At 38.8% G+C, this 17709-nt stretch overlaps 1 protein-coding gene across 3 annotated transcripts in view; it reads left to right on the forward strand.

Moving 5' to 3' along the window:
* The window catches only part of hivep1.L (HIVEP zinc finger 1 L homeolog), a 146978-nt gene that overhangs the window by 64380 nt on the left and 64889 nt on the right, over window positions 1-17709 (forward strand). The gene's annotated exons all lie outside the window — the stretch shown is intronic.

A 17709-nucleotide genomic window follows, 5' to 3' on the forward strand; every position in this document is an offset into this window, starting at 1 on the left:
GTTCAGCATTGCTTTGCAGTTTGGCAGTTTGCAGTAGGAACACATATTTACCCATATTGGATTCGTCAGAATGTGTACTTTCTGAAAATATATGGTTTTCTGGGGTCTCTGTACTGTTAGGGGGGTCTAATGTCGCATATTACACACACCAGGTGCTCATATTGCAGCAGCCAGCGCGCGTCAGCCGTGAAAATGTATATACACTATTGTCATTTGGTGGTCTCTGTGCGCCACATAGTTTGGTATATCTATGCATATTGGGCATCAAAGTGTTTAGTAGACCCCTGGCGTTCATATTTAGGATGTTTTATGCTGATAAGTTACGAAATGTGGGGCATATAATGGGGTAAAATTCAAGCTTTGTGACGATTTTCAGAAATTTGATAAAAACCGTTATGTTCAGCATTGCTTTTCAGTTTGGCAGTTTGCAGTAGAAACACTTATTTACCCATATTGGATTCGTCAGAATCTGTACTTTCTGAAAATATATGGTTTTCTGGGGTCTCTGTACTGTTAGGTGGTCTAATGTCGCATAATACACACACCGAGTGGTTATATTGCAGCAGCCAGCGCGTCAGCCGTGAAAATGTCTATACATATTGTCATTTGGGGGTCTCTGTGCGCCACATAGTTTGGTATATCTATGCATATTGGGCATCAAACTGTTTAGTAGACCCCTATGTTTATATTTAGGATGCTTTATGCTGGTAATGATACATGGACAATACGATGCTGGAAAGTTGAAGCTTTGAGGCAATTTCCAGATATTTCACCAAAACCGCCAAATTTGGCAAAGCCTTGCGACTCAGTAGTTTGGAGCAGAAAGGCATGGGTACCCATTTTAGATTCCGTAGAATGTGTACTTTCCAAAAATATATGGGTTTGGGGGGTAAACATATATTTCTGTGTTTTTACCCCGCAAAAATGCAGTCAATGTGTTGATTTTTCATTAGCTGAAGTTACCCACGGGACTGTTTGTATGCGCTAACTTCATTTTGGGGCCTCTAAATGCCAGATACTTTGGTAAACTTATGAACAATGGCCACCAAAATGTTCAGAGGAACCCTGGCAATCATATTTAGGGTGCTTTTTCTTAGTACGTAATGACACATGGGTGATATGGTGCTGGGAAGTTGAAGCTTTGAGGCAATTTTCAGATATTTCACCAAAACCGGCAACTTTGGGAAAGCCTTGCGACTCGGTAGTTTGGAGCAATAAGGCATGGGTACCCATTTTAGATTCTGTAGAATGTGTACTTTCCAAAAATGTATGGGTTTGGGGGGTAAACATATATTTCTGTGTTTTTACCCCACAAAAATGCAGTCAATGTGTTGATCTTTCATTAGCTGAAGTTACCCACAGGACTATTTGTATGCGCTAACTTCATTTTGGGGCCTCTAAATGCCAGATACTTTGGTAAACCTATGAACAATGGCCACCAAACTGTTCGGAGGAACCCTGGCAATCATATTTAGGGTGCTTTTTCTTGGTGCATAACGATACATGGGTGATATGGTGCTGGGAAGTTGAAGCTTTGAGGCAATTTTCATATATTTCACCAAAACCGACAAATGTGGGAAAGCCTTGCGACTCAGTAGTTTGGAGCAGAAAGGCATGGGTACCCATTTTAGATTCTGTAGAATGTGTACTTTCCAAAAATGTATGGGTTTGGGGGGTAAACATATATTTCTGTGTTTTTACCCCACAAAAATGCAGTCAATGTGTTGATTTTTCATTAGCTGAAGTTACCCACGGGACTGTTTGTATGCGCTAACTTCATTTTGGGGCCTCTAAATGCCAGATACTTTGGTAAACTTATGAACAATGGCCACCAAAATGTTCAGAGGAACCCTGGCAATCATATTTAGGGTGCTTTTTCTTAGTACGTAATGACACATGGGTGATATGGTGCTGGGAAGTTGAAGCTTTGAGGCAATTTTCAGATATTTCACCAAAACCGACAACTTTGGGAAAGCCTTGCGACTCAGTAGTTTGGAGCAGAAAGGCATGGGTACCCATTTTAGATTCAGTAGAATGTGTACTTTCCAAAAATATATGGGTTTGGGGGGTAAACATATATTTCTGTGTTTTTACCCCACAAAAATGCAGTCAATGTGTTGATTTTTCATTAGATGAAGTTACCCACGGGACTGTTTGTATGCGCTAACTTCATTTTGGGGCCTCTAAATGCCAGATACTTTGGTAAACTTATGAACAATGGCCATCAAAATGTTCAGAGGAACCCTGGCAATCATATTTAGGGTGCTTTTTCTTAGTACGTAATGACACATGGGTGATATGGTGCTGGGAAGTTGAAGCTTTGAGGCAATTTTCAGATATTTCACCAAAACCGACAACTTTGGGAAAGCCTTGCGACTCAGTAGTTTGGAGCAGAAAGGCATGGGTACCCATTTTAGATTCAGTAGAATGTGTACTTTCCAAAAATATATGGGTTTGGGGGGTAAACATATATTTCTGTGTTTTTACCCCACAAAAATGCAGTCAATGTGTTGATTTTTCATTAGATGAAGTTACCCACAGGACTATTTGTATACGCTAACTTCATTTTGAGGCCTCTAAATGCCAGATACTTTGGTAAACCTATGAACAATGGCCACCAAATTGTTTGGAGGAACCCTGGCAATCATATTTAGGGTGCTTTTTCTTGGTGCGTAACGATACATGGGTGATATGGTGCTGGGAAGTTGAAGCTTTGAGGCAATTTTCAGATATTTCACCAAAACCGACAATTTTGGGAAAGCCTTGCGACTCAGTAGTTTGGAGCAGAAAGGCATGGGTACCCATTTTAGATTCGGTAGAATGTGTACTTTCCAAAAATATATGGGTTTTGGGGGGTAAACATATATTTCTGTGTTTTTACCCCACAAAAATGCAGTCAATGTGTTGATCTTTCATTAGCTGAAGTTACCCACGGGACTGTTTGTATGCGCTAACTTCATTTTGGGGCCTCTAAATGCCAGATACTTTGGTAAACTTATGAACAATGACCACCAAAATGTTCAGAGGAACCCTGGCAATCATATTTAGGGTGCTTTTTCTTAGTACGTAATGATACATGGGCGATATGGTGCTGGGAAGTTGAAGGTTTGAGGCAATTTTCAGATATTTCACCAAAACCGACAATTTTGGGAAAGCCTTGCGACTCAGTAGTTTGGAGCAGAAAGGCATGGGTACCCATTTTAGATTCAGTAGAATGTGTACTTTCCAAAAATATATGGGTTTGGGGGGTAAACATATATTTCTGTGTTTTTACCCCACAAAAAATGCAGTCAATGTGTTGATTTCTCAGTAGCTGAAGTAAAGTCCTGATCAATTTGGATGTGCTAACTTCATATTGGTGTCTCTAAATGCCAGATACTTTGGTAAACCTATGCATAATGGGTATCAAACTGTTCAGTGGACCCCTGGCAATCATATTTCAGGTGCTTTTTCTTGGTACCTAATATAGTTTGGGATATGCGGAGCAGCAAAATAAAACCTTTGAAATGATTTTTCAGAATTTTGAATTTTTTTTTGAAAAACCGCTATTTTCAGACAAGCTTTTATGTTTGGTAGTTGGGAGTAGAGAGACATAGTTACCCATTTTGTAATCGGCAGAATGTGTACTTTTCAAAAATGTATGGTTTTCTGGGGTAAACCTACGGTTTCAGGATTTTTTGCCTTGGAATCTAAAGCATGCCGTTTTCTGCCTTAGTGCTTTCAAAATTCGGTAATATACTGCCGGGAGTTTTTGCTGTACAGAAATCCTAAATCTCCCTAAAACTATACATATCTGGTATTGGCACGTTCGAGAGACATAAGGCTTTCCAAATCAGTTGGATTTTCATCCCTAAAATGAAATATTTTTCTGGTATAAATTGATATACGATGAAAAATGGTAATTTTTCATTTTTTTTTGGTATTTAGCACTATAAATTTTTTTGCACAGGTGGAAATACATGAAAACTCCGGCAGATTTAGAAAGCTCAGTTTCTACCGAAAAAAACAATGTATAGTTTTCCTAGGTAAACTATAGGTTTCCCCTCAGAAAATGCCCCTAAAGTGAGAGAGCACAAAATGTTTCAAAAACGGCTGGCATTTCGCGTAACCAAAATGTGAAATTCTGCTGGCACTTAAAGGGTTAATATCATGAGAAGAAATATTCTGTAAACAAACTACCATTGGTTACTATTGAGCCCACCTTATTTAGATTCAGGTGTTTATATCACCCCTTTCCTGTGATAAAAATTGGGTATGGGTTATACAAATATTTGTACAGTGCTGCTTCTTGGTGGGCATGCTCTGTATCAACAGGTTCTGAGTGCAATTCCATTTCAAAAAAGAGCTAGTTCTAGAGCAGGGTTTCCCAACCTTTTTAACCCGTGAGCCACATTCAAATGTAAAAACAGGTTGAAGAGCAACATAAGCATGCGAAAAGTTCCTGGGGGTGCCAAATATGGGCTGTAATTGACTGATGGTAGCCCCTATGTGGACTTGCAGACTACAGGAGGATCTGCTTGGTAGTACACCTGTTTTTTTATGCAACTAAAACTTCCTTCCAAGCCTGCAATAAAAAAATAAGCACCTTCTTTGAGGCCACTGGGAGCAACAACCAAGGGGTTGGAATGAAACATGTTGCTCACAAGCCACTGGTTGGGGATCACTGTTCTAGAGGTGAATGAAGAAAATACCAAACTCCAAAGCTGGTGTAGCGGGGGGAACCACTGTGTGTTTATTAGTCACTAGATGTAACGTTTCGGGGGCATGCTCCTTTGTCAGACGATGTTACACCGGCTTTGGAGTTTGTTATTTTCTTCATTCACGCTTATTGGGAGAGGCGCCGACCCCTCCAACCATACTCGGATAACTGGGGAAATAGGAAACTCTACATATCACTAGAGTATGAGTGCCCAGTTCTATCCAGTATGGGTTTACTGTTAGTAAAGTTATCAAAAGGTTAATTTATCAAAGGCCAAAATAACCTCTGCAAAACTGTGATTTCCGTTCATTTATTATTCTTTTTTAAACATTGTGCAGTTTTCCCATAAATTTGCATTGCATAACATTTATTTGCAGTTTAAATTACACCTCTTGGGAAAATGCAATATTTTAACAGGAAAAACTTTACTAAATCAGTCCCTAAGTAACAAAACCTGTAAATGCATCTCACTGCATTACACTGAAAAAAAAACCAGAGGTGTATTTACAATAAATGAGCTGTTTATGAACTGTGCCGGTGATTTACCTATTGGATGCCCCTGTTGTAGACAGGAATTTGGATTAGTATTAATCACATCTATAATATATAGTAGTTGTCCTACATTATTATGTTTGGGACTCTGTTAGCAACTACATGTTTCAATCCACACTTGCTAAATTACAAGTTACTGCTTTATAGTGCATGTTTGACCTTGGGAGGCACAGTGGTTTACATTGTTGTTGTGAACTTTTATGTAGGTTTTCCCTGGTTGCGATTGTTTCCTTCCACAGTCCAAAACATACTGGTTAGGGAACTAGCTGCAACTGAGTTTGACTTTGATACGGATATTTCATTGTGAGTGAGACTAGTATAAAGCACTGTGTAATTTTCAGGTGCAATACAAATAAAATAAAATCTAGGAAATAGCCTCACTGCAGTTTAGGAAGTACTAGAATGCATTTGTCTTACCTCTGTGGCAGAGTAAAAACTTTGGTATTTTTTTGCCTCCTTTTGAACAGCTAGGAACCCAGTAGATATTACAGGACTGTTTTAATTATTTATGGACTGCAGCGGGTCGGTACCCATGGCTTACCAGGAACGAAACGCATAACCTGCGGGTTGCGTGTAGAACTATTGGGTGCAGGTATAGAAGCATTTCTGCATTTCTGCGGGTTTGCGGGTCGGGTTGCGGGTCTTCTCCATAGGGAGTTTTACTCCTTACGTAAGTTTTAACAACTTTTTTTCTGATCCCGCTTACTTATAATTATGTCACTTCCGGTTTACAATGACAGCACTTTCTGTTTCTTGATAGTCAGCAGGTCAGGTTGCGGATAAGGCACTTGCAGGTCACGTACCAGGTCCAATTGGCTAAGAATGCGGGTCGGGGTGTGGGTTGCGGGTCCGGTTTCAAACATTGTTTCTGCGCAGGACTCTACCATAGGTGCTTAATTGCACTAGAGCAGGAGTACCAATACTTTACTAATGCGAGGTCTACTTTTAGTGATGTTGTCCCATTATGATCTACATCCATAAAAACATAGTTAGCATTCTGTTCCTTGGAAAATATTATTTACGTATTAATTTGTGAGAAAATGTAAATTGCTATATTTAAAAACAACTATGTAACCTTAACATAATAAATATCTGAATGAAAAGCAAGAAATAATTGGTTGCCATGGCCAGATGCACTGTTGCAATTTAGCACTAATCTTAGTAAATCAGCCCTACTATTTTGTAAAACAGCTTTTATTTTCCACATAATTAAAATTTTTAAAAATGATTTTGTTTTCTGTGTAATAATGAAACAGTACATTGTACTTGATCCCAACTAAGATATAATTAATCCTTATTGAAAGCAAAACCACCCTATTGGGTTTGTTTCATGTTTACATGATTTTCTGGTAGACTGAAGGTATGAAGATCCAAATTACAGAAAGATCCCTTATCTGGAAAAAACCCAGGTCCCGAACATTCTGGATAACTGGTCCCATACCTGTAATAATAATAGTATAATAAGCTAGTCGGTGCACAGGGGAGAAGAGAAGGGTGAACGTAAAGAAAGGAATGTTGCCTTGAGAAATGTGTGACAGAAAATGGAAATACAGTGAGGGGCTGCCAATAAACTGGACATAAACAGGGGGCTTAATATTCTGACTGCTGAATTCAGTGGCAGAAATGGTTGTACTGGTTTTCAGTTGTGAGCAAGAGTGAATATAAGGTGCAGCAGAGTTCTCTAGTGAGAGGCTGTTGTATTTCTCTGTTGGTGAAGGGTAACTCATAGGCTGGCGCGGGCACAGTGCATAAAATGAAGGTGCCTGTAATAGCTAGCCTGCTTAGCTGCTGCAAATTTGCTTTTGATTTGGAAAGGGTTACTGCGTGTAGGAGGATCAGTCCGCTTGGGAGAAAAGGAGGGGCTGGGCAGGGAAAGGACTTGTTTTGACTGCTGACATTGACAGTACCTTGGCATCGCACCAAGTTCCGGCTGCTCGCGTCAGGACAGGGGGTGGCCCCAGTGTAGCTGCTGTTGCTATGGAGACATGGCGGGGGTGGAATCCTAGGTTCCCTTAGCCTGGGAGGAGAGCTTCCATGAGAGGCTCGCACGTTGCTGAAAAGACTATGAAGTGGCAGGGCAAGCTCTGGCTGTCATGGCTCTCTCACACGCACCGGGGGACCGCTGAGTGCTAACGTAAACTTCTCTTGTTCTGCTGCACTTGCTACTACACATTTACATCCCCTGGCACTGCAGTTATCGTGGAACTACCGCTGACATGGTCTCTCCCGCTAACACAGGTGGTGGAGGATGCTGGGAGTTGTAGGCTGGCAGTGGCAAGGGTGCTATACCTTGTCTGTGGCCAACATTGGACTTTTTATTATTTCCGTGTCTGCCCTGGTCTCGGGGTAAGTACATGAACATTTCTACTAGTAGATACACTTTATACGGTGTGTGTTTGTCACTGCAGCTTCATCTCTTAGCTATGTGCGTGGGGTAGTGAGAGTTAATGTTGCCCTGAGCCGCAAGCAGAGGGAAGTTCCCGTGTTTGTATCACACACATATAATACAATATGACAAGCCTGTCCTGAACGAGGAAGTGGGGCTTTGCCTAGGGATTTCCAATCTGTCTCCTCCCCCTCCTTCTCCTAAATGACCTTACTCTTGCAACATCTTCCACTGCACAAGTGTCTAAGGTAGTTTTACTGCTCAGACTTCAACCTTTACATTCAAATCCTTAACTTTCTCTTCTAGAACTCATATAATCATGACCCAATACAAATATGAGTATACAATGAGATTATACATTATATCATTTTAGCAGACTGGCTTATGACTGATATGAAACCATCCCTTTGTGTTATCGTATTAAAGATGGCTTCTGTTAATTTCTACAGCTATTAAACCCCTCAGAGCAAAACAGAAACAAAGCTCCCAAAAGATTACCTATTAACTTCATTCAAATAAAGTGGAAAGCAGACCAGCAGTGAACTGTCTGGGAACTTGAATATATTGAGTTATATACAGAAATGGCATACTAGTAATTTTCCTTTCCAAATTATATTTCAAGCTGCTGTACATTTATTGATTGTGTATGGCTTTTGTTGGTTCAAATTATTGGGTGTTTTCTGGTATTGCCTAGAACGCCTCCCATCCGCCTTTGAGTGCCGTGTCAGCCTTGACTAGCACCATAACTTAGAATTTACAGTGCTGGCATAGTGATATTTCAAGGACAGCCCCATAAATTCTACACACAGCACAAGTGGTTAATGGTGCCCCCTTTGGTTGATAATCAAGTCATTCATTCGATTTGGCCTTTTTCAGCAGGATTCGGATTCGGCTGAATCCTTCTGCTCAGCCGAACCGAATCCTAATTTGCATACGTGAATTAGGGGCAGGGAGGGATATCGCATGACTTTTTGTCACAAAACCAGGAAGTAACAAATGTTTTCCCCTTCCCACCCCTAATTTGCATATACAAATTAGGGTTAGGCTCGGTATTCTGCCGAATCTTTCGCAAAGGAATCTGGGGTTCGGCCGAATCCAAAATAGTGGATTCGGTGAATCCCTAAAGACTGGGCAATTTTGCACTAGTGCATTAAGACATAGCAAAATATCAGCAAATAGCTTTGGTTAGTCACCTGAAAGGAAAGCCAAACAAATTCCTGGTTGGTTGATCTGGGTTGCTGTACTGGTGCAACATTACCAAGTACTGCAGTCTGGGTGAAATGTTCTGTTTAAATGCTATATGTGTAAATATATTTTCAGCAGGGCTGAAAGTGTGTCAAGGAATTCAAATGCTGCTCTATTTAAGTCAGTTGAATTGTCATTTGGCTAGACAGAGATTAGTAGAATTGTCTATTTGAATGTGCACAGGTTTATGTGTGAATAGTGCAGTGAATAGTACAGTTACTGTAGTTGCAAAATACATTAAGGGTCAGGCCACACGCTCGGATTCGGGGAGATTAGTCGCCCATCGACAAATCTCTTCTTCGGGGTAATCTCCCCGAACTGCCTGAAGAAAACTGCCTGCCAGAAAACAAAACGATCCGAGTGGCATCCCGCCGGTGATTTACATTCTAGCCGGCGGGATGCCAATCGGATCGCTTAGTTTTCTGAAGTTGAACGGAAGCGCTCCGAGTGCCATCCCACCTTGACCCTTACAGTACTGAACTACAGAATACTAGATTTCAGAACCTCACATTTGGCCCCAGAGAACTAAAATGCAGAATCATTAGGAATAATAGTAAAGTCATGGAAATTGGTGGGGACACAAAGCAATGAAATTAGCGTTGAAATTGAGTTGGGGGGCTGGTATTTACGTTATTAATGACAGTAAAGCTCGCATTTATGACAAGATATTTGCCTCACTTGGCCAGCAACATGCTGATCCACTCTAAGCTGATCTTAATAGCAGCCTTTCCACCAAGGTCCTTACACAACTATATTTCTAAACCTATGTGCCTAAACCTCAGTCGGGTATTTGGTTTCAAGGGGCCTAGGCAGCAGCTAAAGTCAAGCAGTTGGCCAGCTTAAGGGGAATCAAACTCAAAAAAATAAATTGATGTACACTTCTAAGAGTGGTCTTCTGAGCACTTTTGCAATTTTCAATAATTTTCTATAAGCAGTTTTAGACAGTTTTCTACTGCTAGGCAGGCTTCAGCTCAACAGCTCTCTTTGATGTTCTAGAGTGGGAGTCCCCAAACTTTTTTTTTTATTATTTTTTTTTTTTTTTTTTTTACCAATGAACCATATTCAAATGTAAAAAGAGTTGGGGAGCAACACAAGCATGAAAAAAGTTCTTAGAGGTGCCAAATAAGAGAGCTATGATTGACGATTTGGTAGCCCATATGTGGACTAACTGTTTGGCAGTACACCTGGTTTTTATGCAAACAAAATGTGCCTCTAATCCAGGAATTGAAAAATAAGCACCTGCTCTGAGGCCACTGAGAGCAACATCAAGGGGGTTGGTGAGCAACATGTTGCTCGTGAGACACTGGTTGGAGATCACTGGCCTAGAGTGTCATCGAACTTCATTGTCTGTGTACTTTCTATGCACTTCCTGCATTCAGTTTAGCAGTCTAAAATTACAAATATCACTGAAACTGCTCAAAACAGAAAATGTAAATTTCAAAAGTGCTCAGAAAAACACTCCAAGTTTACATTAATTAATTTTTGGGGTTTAGATTTATGTGTTAGCTTACAGGCAGAATGCAAACAAGCTTACACTAGACTACACTATTTCACAATCGGTGGCCAGTGCAGAAGGTTTTGTCATCTTTTGAGTCAAGCTTTGGTAATTTTGTGTCATAAAAATTCCTGTCAGGTTAAGCAGGTGCATGTGACTAGCATCTGATAAACAGCTGTCTTTTCTATATTGTCATGTGTTTCTTGTAGGCAGGTTATTATAAATAGAACACTAACATGAAGCATATCAGTGGACTTTGCCTTATATCCTGACTTTACTTCGGTTATGAAAATCAAAATAAGGCACTTGCCGAATCCAGGAGTCACCCAAATCCTAGCACTTTTTCTCAGGAAGGTGTTTACTTAAATTATATTAGCAATATATTTGTATACATTGAATAGCATATATTAAACCATACATTAAATAGGATATGTCTGAAATGTTTAACAGAACTATTGTTCAATGAATCAATAAAAGATTTGACCATGATGTCTAATTCAAAAAAGGATTGTGCACTTTGCCTCTGCACTCAGCCTGCAGCCCCAAGCTGGTTTCAACTACTTTAATTCAGCTAGTATATTGGACATTAATTCATGGTTCTTATACATTTTATATGGAGGCTGCTGTCAATTGGATTCAGTTAGTGACTCTCCTGTGTCCTTATACACTGCATGAATGCTGTGAAGTACAGTTGGGGCCTGAGGACAACATATACAATTAGGTTTCCATGCAGGCTGGCAATCAGTGCAGTCGTTTTTTCCTATTCACCCTCTGACATTATCAGATAAAATTATTATATTAAAGATCTGTTTAAAGAATTTCTGGGAAATTACAAACTGGGAAATTAGTAGCTGCTTGTATGTAACTATGTAGATCAAAATTAAGTTCAATTGTTTCTCTGTGGCGCATAATTCCTCCTTGGGAAACAGTAAAGTGAGTCAATAAATTACAAGGATCTGTGATTCCCCCTTCCAGTTTTAAAAGTTTCTCAACAAAACCATTTTTTATACAGCAGCATAAAACATGGATGACATCATTTGCAAAGTGCCCATAAAGGCCCATACAGCTGTGTTTTTTTTGTGTTTTTTTTTACGTAAAGCTTAGCACCCATAGACGTGCCCAAAATCTTTCTAGTGCAAAATCTTTTCTGTGCATCATGGCAGACAGGCACCATAAAAACCATGGGGAAAAGTGCTTTGTTGTTGGTTCCTAAGGGCCATCCCTTTGCACTCCAGTACTTGAACCCATGGGATTAGCAAATTAAGCTGGGGGCCCTTCAACTGGCAGTTTCAACTACCAGCATTACCCTAACGAAATATATGTGTGTGTGTGTGTGTGTGTGTATATATAATGTTTGTAAAATCTAAGCCTGAGTGGTATTTGTAATTCCAGTATGGTATTTGTAATTGTGTTAGCTTAACTAGATCAGCAGAGATGGCTGGCTCTGGCTGCAGTATATTCAGGTTCTTTACTGTAAACAGTTTAAACATACTGCTGCAGTGCCACAGGGGAGCACAAGGCAAAACACAAGACCAAGCAGCAGTTACAGGAAGAAGTTCTGTTTGAATGTCTGAATGAAGATTTCTTTCATTTCATGGTTTCAGGTTTCAGCTATGCTTTTTTATTATTTTTATTAACACCAACAAACTCTGATACACTATATAATAAATGGGTGTATACACTGAACATAAACATACTGTATATAAAAAAACTGATAACCAATACAAGAGTTAAGAGAGCCCTGCCCAAAAGAGCTTTCTGTTTAACAGATTTCTCAGTGCAGCATGATTGAGATTTGTATTTGTCACTTTGTATTTGCATGTTTACAGGTTTACTTGTTACATTTTAAGACCTAGAACAAAGCATAGTATGTAATTTATAATAGACAACATGAACCACTTGCAGTGGTTTTATTAGCTTGGCATTCTCAGTTGTTTTGGAAACTGGTGCCAGTATTTAAGTAATGGTTATGCAGTATAGCTATTTTGATTTCAGCTATATATAACCTGAAACATCTAAAGATCTCCCTAAATGTGGCTTCAAATTTGTGTAGCTCAAAAATTCTGTTGTTTTATTCCAAAGTGTAAGCAGTATTTGTAAAAAAAAAAGTATCTATATAGGTTTATTGAAGTAATATTATGCTAAGTCTTGTAAAGAACTCAGAATTAGCATTTAACTTACTAACTAGAACCAAAAATATTTAGAAAGCTTATAGTTAATGTAGTCAGGTCATGCTGTTTCAAGGAAAACATGAAAGCTAGGAATCTAGAAGCCCAACATTAAGTAAGTATTCCCTAATGAATCCAGATCTTGCTTAGTGAGGCAATGTTGTCTGATTTCAGACTATTTTTCCCCGCAAAAAAAAAAAACGGGCACCCTCCAGAATGAGGGAAGGATTTTCAGGTGTGGGTATACCCGTGGGTCGGGTTGTGGGTCTCATGTAAATTTCTTATCTTATGTAATATTGTCTATATTTTACTCCTTTTGAAGTTTTACAAAACTTGTTTCTGTCCCACCCACTTTGGATGACACCACTTCCGGTTTGCAGCACCATCACTTCCTGTTTGATGGTGGTCGGCGGGTTGCGGGTCGAGTTGCAGATAAGGCAGTTGTGGGTTCGGGTCGGTAGCGGATCAAAGTGGGGGCTGCGGGTTCGGGTTGGGTCCGGGTCTTAGAAATTGGTTCCGCGCAGGACTGTAAGGTGCAGCACTGCATTCTAACACCCCTTTGAACTGGATTCATTCTGACTTTTGATAAATTTTAATCATTCATTTATAAATAACCCCCATAATATCTTCCCTGCTCCTGTCATTTTATTGTGTTTTGACTTTTGTTTCTTTATGATTTGAATAGATAGACATTAGCTTGCTCAGTTTAAGGTCCTTTTTATTATACTGATCACTATCCTGTTCTTTCTGAGGATGTGAATTAACTATTTTTTTATATAACATTATTTTTATGGTTGGACATTTTTCAATAAAAGCCAATGGGTTTATAGTTCTCTGGACAGATAAACTTTGCTGTTTAAGTCAATAGGAGAGGTCCAGGGATCAATTCTGAACTGTTCTGACATTTTTTGGAGAGAAAAACATCGAATTGTGTTTGATCAAATTCAATTTGAATTCACTTTAAATTTTTTGGGTCATTTAAATTCATCCTAGTTGTAAAAATTCCATTTTAATAATACATTTCAATTGGTCAAATTTCGAATTTATAGGAGTTTAGGGGAGTATTTAAAAACTCACATGAATTCGAAATTAGACCTTTGATAAATGTGCCTCCATGTTTTTATATTTATTTCATAGTACTGTATATTCCGTGCAGTAGAATATCATACATTTGCAGGACTAATGCCCATTCAAAAGAAAACGAGAAAGGATTGTTGTATTCATTCAATATATAGATGGAGTGCAAGTTACTGCAAACAGTGAGTGTTTCTGCAGGAGGATGTATGATCTCCCTGCCGTCATCATTTATTCTTTTCTTATGAATAGAACTGTGGGCTGACAGGCAGTGTGACAGATCGGCTCACTATATTTGAGTGTTTGCAATAACGCTAGCTCCATCTGTACTAAAGGCAAATCTATAAAAATGACAGCTATTCGTTTTTTTCAAGAAAGTTTGAATATTTTCTACAGTTATGTACAAATTCTAAAGGAACAATATAAACAAAATACCAGAGACAAAACGAAAAAAACAGTCTTGTTTATGCCTGCCCACAATCTTTATGAATTAGATAATTACAGGAAAAGCAAGAAATATGCTGTTTATATGTGGCTGCGTTATTACAGTAGTAGTACAAATTGAAGTTAAAGCTGATTTATGAAAAAAGTTAGAACTGTGGGTTCCAGAACCGGGGGAACCACATAGGGGCTGATAGTAAGTGGGGACTCAGAGTGAAGATAACTGCAGGTCATATTTAGGTTAAATGCATATACAATGATACAGAACATTGGGATGACTTCCATTTTTATATAATAGGGTTGCTATATGCAATAAAATAGTGACTGGCAGAAATGAATAAGTTTTAATGTAACATGGACATTATAGTGACCTGTTTTCTGTTTTGTTGTGAGAAGCAAGTTACTAATATGCTTAAGAGATTATGGGGTATATTTATCAAAGAGTAAAGTTAGAGATGGGCACAGTCCGCTAGGGTGAAATTCCACCACTCTTTTAAAAATCCCATAGAAACCAATGGAGAGTGGTGGAATTTCACTCTAGGGGACTGCAGCCAACTCTAACTTCACTCTTTGATAAATATACCCCACTGTATTTCCCTTTGAAGCCAAGCAAGAATTCTAAAAGTTTACCTCATCAGAGCAAATATGGCTGCCCCAGCCATCTAAATGAATACAGCAATCGATATATGTTAGGTACCCTGTGCAGCATAAAGCTTGCCATAGATGGACCAAAGAAAGCTGCTGACTCCAGACCAAGTCATATCGTGTATTGGCCTATGTGTGGGTCCCACCAATTGGTTTGCCTGGCATCTGTCCCGAAAATAAGGCAGATATCAGTCTGATAGGTTTGAATATAAAATCAGACGAGCACTGATGAGGTTCTCATCCAGTTGATCTACATAGGTTAAATTAGCAACCTCACCCCTTACCATGTATTACATATGAATCTATGCTTACTAACTCCATAAGATCATATTTTATGATACAGGGTATATACATGCTAAAACCTGCTGTTTTCCCAGGACTTGGGTTCTCATTTCATTTTCATGATGTAATATTTACTATTAAGGAGTTTAAAATGAAAACAAATCTATAGTCAAATGTCCCTCAACGTTTAATTAGCATTCTTTGTTTTTAATTGAGGGGTAGAACTTAGCACACAAGCTTTTTTCATACTGCTAATTATCAACAATAGAAATAAATGTATATTTTACTCATGAGAAGCTAAATTGTTATTGTTGAATGAGGAGAAAGGCAGGGTTAATTGGATTTGGCAATGTTGTTTTCCTTTGCTTAAAATTTCATTTAGAAAAAAACCCCAACAATTTAATTGCATGTAAAACGGCAAAACCTCTAAATATTGTAATACAGCAGTAGCTAAGCATGAAATTTCCAATTGTAAATTATTTATTGCAGCTATATCTGACTGTATTTGATATTTCCACTATTCTGTGCCATGTACATGTATAACAAACAGCAAAGCAATTCAAAAGGAAGATCTCCTCACTTGTCATATAATCATGCATGATAATGTATAGGTCTAAACTAGACCTTTTTAGGAGCTTAGCTACAAAGTTTTCATAGTTGGTCATCCATTAGATTTTGGTGAATAATCTGTATATTTGTGTTCTTTCACCTTGTCATAAGTTTATTTAGCAGCATATTTATATATTTATCGTGTTACATAGGAAGAAGCGGTAGTAATGAGTAAAATGAGTCCTGTTGTTCCTCCTAGAAAATCTTTGTAATACTTTAATGTAGTATTGGCATATTCATATAGTCACCTACAGTTATTGATTTGCATTCATTGGAAAGCTGTTTTATGTAGATAATTGTATTGCACTGTAAAAGTGCATCACTGGCATAGTTAATAAAACAACTGTTTGCAGATCACTGCAGATTGACTTTAGGTGACCTACTCTATATGGATTAGTAAAGTAGGCACATATAATTCTAGAAACGTGTTTTATTTTGTCTACAGTCATATGAAAAAGTTTGGGAGCCCTTTTAGCCTGCATAATAATTTACTCCACTATAAACAAAAACGATAACAGTGGTATTTCTTTCATTTCCCAGGAAATGAACAAAAGATTTTTAGTGAAGCAGTATTCAGTTGTTTTCAGGCTGCAAAAAGCTATCTCAGAGGTTTAAACTGTCAGTTTCAACTGTAAGGAATGTAATCAGGAAATGGAAGGCCACAGGCTCAGTTGCTGTAAAACCCAGATCTGGCAGGCAAAGAAAAATACAGGAGCGGTATATGTGGAGGATTGTGCAAATGGTTACAGACAACCCAAAGATCACCTCCAAAGACCTGCAAGAATCAAGTAATCTTGCTGCAGATGGTGTATCTGTACATCATTCTACAATTCAATGCAATTTGTAAAAAGAACATCTGTATGGCAGGGTGATGAGAAAGAAGCCCTTTATGCACTCACGCCACAAACAGAGTTGCTTTTTGGAACAAAGTGCTTTGGACTGATGAGACAAAAATTTAGTTATTTGGTCATAACAAAAAGCGCTTTGCATGGCAGAAGAAGAACACCGCATTCCAAGAAAAACACCTGCTACCTACTGTCAAATTTGGTGGAGGTTCCATCATGCTGTGTGGCTAGTTCAGGGACTGGGGCCCTTGTTAAAGTCGAGGGTTGGATGAATGTTCAGGATAATGTTCAAGTATCAGTCACAAAGTTGACGTTACACAGAGGTTGGATATTCCAAAAATGACAATGACCCTAAACACACTTCGAAATCTATGCAGAGGGACAAGTACAATATTCTGGAATGGCCGTCACAGCTCCCTGAATTGAATATCATCGAAAATCTATGGGATGATTTGAAGCAGGCTGTCCGTGCTCGTCAGCCATCAAATGTAACTGAACTGGAGAGATTTTGTATAGACGAATGGTCAAAAATACCGCCATCCAGAATCCAGACACTCATCAAAGGCTATAGGAGGCATCTAGAGGCGGTTACATTTGCAAATAGAGGCTCAACTAAGTATTAATGTAATATCTCTGTTGGGGTGGCCAAATTAATGCACCTATCTAATTTTGTTATGATGCATATTGCATATTTTCTGTTAATCCAATAAACTTTATGTCACTGCTGAAATACTACTACTACTTTGAAATTTTAGCCAATGATAAACAAAACTCCAAAGAATTGAGGGGTTCCCAAACTTTTTCATATGAAAAACTGCTGGCAATGGGTGTACAGTAGTGATGTGCAGGCCGGCCCAAAACCCACAGGTTTACCGGGCGGGTTCAGGCCGACTCCTGCACAAAATCTTCGGGTAGCGGGCAGGTCTGGGTCGAGCTCTTCTGCTCTCCCAGCAGCCTATCAGTTAAAGTTTCTAATGCTAACGGACTCCTGCTGCACAAATATGGCAGCCCCCTCATACAGGAATATGGGACACCAGACAGGTAATGTAAAAGCATTGTGCAAATACTTTATGGCAAAGTTATAAGTAGCTTTCAAAGGCAATATTATGATACATGTAAAAAAGAGTTTCATTTCTGGTGTCAGTATCTCTTTAAAGGGATTCAGTCATGATTTTTATGGTTTACTTTTTATTTTTAAATTGCACTGTTTACATTGCAAATAATTCACTCGACTATTTAAAATTTTTTTCTTGAAACAACAAATGTAT

This window comes from Xenopus laevis, chromosome 6L (assembly GCF_017654675.1).
Source record: "Xenopus laevis strain J_2021 chromosome 6L, Xenopus_laevis_v10.1, whole genome shotgun sequence".
Taxonomy (NCBI): Eukaryota; Metazoa; Chordata; class Amphibia; order Anura; family Pipidae; genus Xenopus; species Xenopus laevis.